Raw genomic sequence first — 6,000 nt, 5'->3', positions numbered from 1 at the left:
ACTGGTATCTTCAGACTGCCTCACAGTTCGACATACATGGCCCAGCATAGGCAGTTAGGAGAAAGAGCTGAGAAGCAAGCTAGGAGGAAAACAGTTGTGTTTCTCTTTCTACTTCACTGGGGTGGAGCTGGAAGCGGAAGCCTTGTATTCAGATCTAGAGAAAAGAACTGGGCCTTGCTTGGGCCAAGGAGCTACTGGTCTGTCCTTGGTGAGGGCCAAGCATCAGAAGCTCTGCCCTCGCTATGATTCAATGCCCACTTTCTCATGGGGGCAAGGGATTGCCTGTGATAAAGGAGACTCAGGTGAAAATAAAATTATTTTGAGAACACTTATTTTAAATAACTGTTAGAGTAAAGACAACATTTAGGCAAAAAGGCAGTGTACCATAGCGTCTTACTACCACAAACAACTGATTTGTCCTGTCATTCCTGTCTGAACAGCAACTGCTTGCAACAGAAACCAGATTCAAGCACATGTTCACATTAAGAGGCCCGAGTGCATGCATAACTCAGTAATGTTTTTTAATACCTTTTTATCTATCTCAAGGTGCGCATATACACAGGGAAGGGCCGATTACTGTTTAATGTGACACACTTGAATCATCTGTGCAAAATTTGCAAGTTAATTAATTGGTTACAAATCTTTCTTTCTTCTTCCCCCCAAAACATTAACATTGTGTTGAATGGTACTTCTTGCTCAGGTGCTGCTCAAGAGGCTGCTGTGGCCTCCCTGCCTCCCACCAGCTCTGTCCAGCAGGCATTCCCTTCACAACCAAACCCACTCATCTTGGAACAAACAGAGGATCTTTAGATGGCACGCACAGCAAGCCCCTGCAGTGCTGATCAAGACACACAAAGCCAGAGGAATAAAATTGGCCAGGAATTGTCGGGGTGGGGTGGAAAGCAAGGAAGGCTTTTTTTTTTAACCTGCATTCTCTTCTGTGACACCGTATGATGGTTCAGCAACAGAGGAAAAAAGCCATACCACCATCTGCCATGATTTACACTCTAGTTGAGTCAGTGTGACAGCAGGACTACTTAATGCTACCGTCCGCCCCCACCGTTACAAAGTTATGACTTGAAACACCGAATATGAATCAAGGATTTCCTTTCCATTCAAATCTTCCTCCTGCCCTTCTCATCTGACTCATTTCCAAGTTGCCCACTGACCTTAATGCTAATTGATCATTACTAATAAATAAGGATAACAGCTTTTGATTTATACTTATTGGGTGCTCCGTACTTCTTGATTGGCACATACTGTGGGTTTTTTTGCCTGGAACTAAGATTATCTGAAATTAAATCAGAAGCCAGAGGACAGTACTTTGAAAATACCAGTGTGTGCTAGAGTGAACTGTGAGGCTGCAACTTTTATTACCAGAAATGCCTGGAAAAGCCCATCCCACCACAGGTGTGGACTGACAGGCGGGTGAATGATGGTGATGGCAAGGCAGCTCTTCTTTCCTCCTCCCTCCACTGCCATTCCACATAACATGCTCGGTGTTACTGGGCCCTCCTCTTCTTACATCACTGTTGGATCTACCCAGAAGGTGCCTGGTTTCACTGTTTTGAGTACAATTGCTTATTTGTTGCATTTGATCACTGAATCTTGCAGTGCTTTGTAGGCGTTAGCTTAGGAAGCCACACAACACTCCCTGAGGCGTCCTAGCCAGCTGAGCTAATTTTGTCATTGGATACAATGAACTGTAAAGAATTTAAGTGACTTGTCAAGAGCTATCAGGAGAGCCTGAGGCATAGCTCAGAATGCAGCTCAGTGGTCGCTATCCATAGTCTCCTATTCTAACTATCAGATAATGCCAACTCTCTGTGATGCAGTAACACTGAGAGCACATTTCATACACAAACGGATTACTACTGGAATCTTACAGATAAAGCCATTCATCTTCTGGGGCCCTTCAGAATCTGAAAGTTAATACATACCAAGGCAGAAAGATACATAAAGCATGCAACACACAGACACAGTAACAAGCACATACAGAAATGCTGAAAAGGAAAGAAGGGAGAGAAACTAAATAGAAAAGCAAACCTGCACCAGATATACAATTCAGAAGATATGCAAGCAAGTTGACCAAATAAACCATATCTTCACACACTTTAAGGTGAGGTCTTCAAAAGACCCACAGGAACTAAAAACTTCAAACTCCCATTGACCATCAGCTGTTTTTAAAACCCTGTCAAAAATATGGCAATGCTCAATCCTTATCAGATTTGCATGTGCAATAGCAACAATCACACATGAAATTAGGTACATAACCACACAGGGATTCAGGTTACATAGGTGCACAGTTCATTTGTTTGGAAATCTAGTCCTTTATCCTGCTGTGGTGCCTAGAATGAAGAGCAGTAATCTTTACGCTCTGTTTTCACGTAGCATTCATATCCTGGTGATGAGCACAGTGTAAGAACCCATTTCAGGCAGAATAGAAAATTAATGAGGGAATAAAAGAGGTTGAGTCACCCATCTTACATATCAAATATGCCTTGCACAAGTCAGCTGTGATGAATTGTTGTATGAAGTCTGTGTAAGGCTTGTAGCTGGTCAGAATACAGATAAAGCATGTGCAGGCTTTTCATATGTTATACGTAAGTCATTAAGAGAAAAGGGCTTTTTACTCCTTCAGTTCTGACCACATCATTCACTCATCATCTTAAACTCTATTTTTCCCCAGACTAACAGATGTGATTGGCAGTGGCCTCGATGCAATCACAGCTCCCACTTTGCTAGACAATCCAGCAGAAGTGACCAGAGCTTTTGTGCTGGTGCAGCTGGGAGAGCTGAGCGCCAGCTCACGGACATTCCTCCACAGCAAACACACAGCCAGCATCAAAATAAAACCAGGCAACTTTCAATCCATGAATATAAAACTTATTCAAAGAAAAAAGGACCATCTCCAGCAGCAATGCCAAATATGCAGATTAATGACAACAATTTGTCTGTGAAAATGGCCTTGCCAAGTCCAAACACGTTCCTCTGAGATTCCAGATTTTGTAAAGTAACAAAAAAGTTGGTGTCTGTTTGCTTTAAACAACTATGTCAGCTCTGCAAGCAAAGTACACTCCCTTGACTGACCCCTCCATTCTGATAGGTAGGACGGTGGTTAGCTCTCTCCTGCTGTAACACAGATCAGGGGACAGCTGGAGAGTTTTGTCTGGAAAAGAAGGGCTCACCTAGCAAAGGGGAGGATAGAGCCACCAGAAGGGCTGATGGGCTTTTGCAGTCATGCATTTTATAATAAACTCTATCACAATGAAGCCTAATTCCCCAACTCAGATGCAAGTCCTAGTTAGGCATATACTGAGGATATACTGAGGAAGAGAGTAGGCCATGGCCATAAGGCCATTTCCTCCATCTCTGCACCTATCTGCCTCTTCCCCATATTTGGATCAGATTTATAGAAGTGCTCAACTCTCACAGGAATTTTTCCCCTTCCTCTTCATGAAGGCCTTGACAAAAGAAGGGAAGTCTGCACTGCCAGAGCACCTCAGAGTAGATGCCATGGAAGAAATCTCTCTAATGTAGTCTTAAATGCCAAGTGAAAACTGACCTATTTTGAAAAGGTAGCCCTTTAAATAGACGTCATCTGGTGCCACATTTCTTAAAAAATATAGCCCTAAAAGAGACAAGACGAAGGAGGCTATTATTACTCCTCCCCGCCTCTCCCCAAAAGGGGAGTTGCTGCAGAAAGAGAGATTAAATGATTTATCCAAGGTCAAACAAGAAGTTTGTGGCAGCACTGGGAATTGAAACAAGATCCCCTGGGTGCTAGCCCAGTACATTAAGCACAAACTCAACCTTCTTCTCCATAGGAGGAAGTTAAAGGCCAGGTCAAATAGCCTAGATACTAAAACAGTCTGTCAGCTTGTGTCACTGTGCTGCTGAGCAGAAAAACGTTTGCTGTCAATAGTAAGGGCAGAGCGGCATATTTATATCAGAGCTAATGGAGGCAAATACCAATCACTTTCTTATGATTTACACCGAACAGACCATAACCAATCTCAACAGAAAGAAACAGTCCAAGCCCATCCTTCCAAAGGGAGTGAAGGCAGGCCCATGGGCAGGGGGCAGCTATACCAGCAGTACTAGAGTGATATAACTAGAATAGCACTATGCTGTCAGGGAATTTTTCCCATGTGAGCAAGTGCTGACTAGTTGTTTTACATTCAGTAAAATAAAGCATACAAATATAGTTTTACCCTAGGGCTGATACTTAATACGAAACCACAGAAGGCTTCCAGCCTGGAAGATACTGGAGGACTCTTTAGACAAACCTGGATTAGATGGCAGCAGTCTTCAATGAACTGGCAAAAGAAATAAAACTAGAGGGCAACCTAGTGTACTTCAGTGTATGTATATTATATATATATTAAAAATATCCTAAATATTTCGTTGTTATCTCCACAGCCCATCTACGCAGTCTTCTAGCATGTGGAAGATCAGGTTTGTGAAAGCCAGATACATACCAGGGTGTTATACTGGAACAGTTGATTTACAGCACAAGAGGTTTATGAACAAATGGGAATAAAGTGTTAGACTGAAGATCTGGGAATTTCTAGGACATGTGCTTCTTGGACAGATGGATATTTCACATCCTGAGGGCTCAGTTTGCTTTGCAAATCTGATACTCAAATACAGAGGTCTATCCTGTAACAGAAATCTTACTACAGCTTTTAACTACTAAATCTTAATAGAAGTACTTTCATAGGATGCAGCTGTAAAGTCAATAACAATTTTGGTTCAAATACAGGAAAACACTGTGCACAGAAGAATGCATGGTGATTATAAAAAGGTATTTCCCACATTTCCCATGTTCTCATATGAGGAGAGAACATCAACAGTATAACAAATACAAAAATCTGACACTTGTCTCCGATATTTCAACTTTCAAGCTATCCGCAGATGAGAGGGCAATATAGCTTTCTGTTTCTATTCTTGAAATACAATTTGACATCAAAAAAAAAAATCTTTCAGAATGATCACAGTCCAGGAGAATACATCTAATTTCCTCTAAAATAATTTGGAGCTTCACTGGGTAGAAAATTGCTATTTCTGCTCCGATGCCAGAGAATTCCATTTTTAATTATAGAAATTCCTGCTATGCACAGTTATAATATTCTTCATATTCTCTCTCACCATTAGTTCAAACATACTATTAGCTTTTTAAACTACTGCTATGCATTGAGTAGACACAGGTCACTCTTTATGCACAGAAATTCAAGACATTCATGCCTGTTGAATCAACTCAGACTGAGTAACAGAGGATGAAGGGGGGGGGTTGTACATTCTAGGACAAATTACCCTAAGAATCAGTGACTTCTAGTAGAGACTTGTTTTAATGCAACCCTCAGTCAGATTAAATTATGATATAAAAAAAAGTTTAATCTTTTCCATAGTTCAGATATATAGACTGACAAAGCACTAGAATACTTAGAACTAAGGACCAAAGTCTATAAACAGGCTGAGAAACCCACATGAAAATTCACAGAAGTCAGTGAAAAGTGACACAAACTTACAGATACTGAATCTTTGCCACTGTGTATGTTTCCGAGATGAGAAAATAAAGGAAGATATTCTGAACTCCAAAACTGATAAATACAAAATTATCTTTACACAAAAATTAATCACCCTGTAGAATTAATCAGCTAAAAAAAATCTAATTTCTGAAGAGACAGTTATTCAAGGGCAGTTTAGCTAAACTAAATTCTGTCCCAGTTAGATGAAATGAAAGATTCTAAATATATAGAAGTTGGTCAAGACCTACATTCTGAGGATTACTATTTGTAAAGATACAAAGATAAACCAGTTGCTTTAATCCACTGCTGCATCAAACAGATTGCCTCTAAGTTTAGTACTTACTTTTTCAGTTCCTACTGGAATTTAGTACCTTTACTGATCTGAATCAATAACTTTAATTGGGAGTTTATAATTATAGGCAAGGTGCATTGACACTAATGAAGATTAGTTGCTTAATTCACTAGACAT

The sequence above is a fragment of the Rhea pennata genome, chromosome 13, assembly GCF_028389875.1.
Source record: "Rhea pennata isolate bPtePen1 chromosome 13, bPtePen1.pri, whole genome shotgun sequence".
Lineage (NCBI taxonomy): Eukaryota > Metazoa > Chordata > Aves > Rheiformes > Rheidae > Rhea > Rhea pennata.
This window is presented reverse-complemented; position numbering follows the sequence as displayed.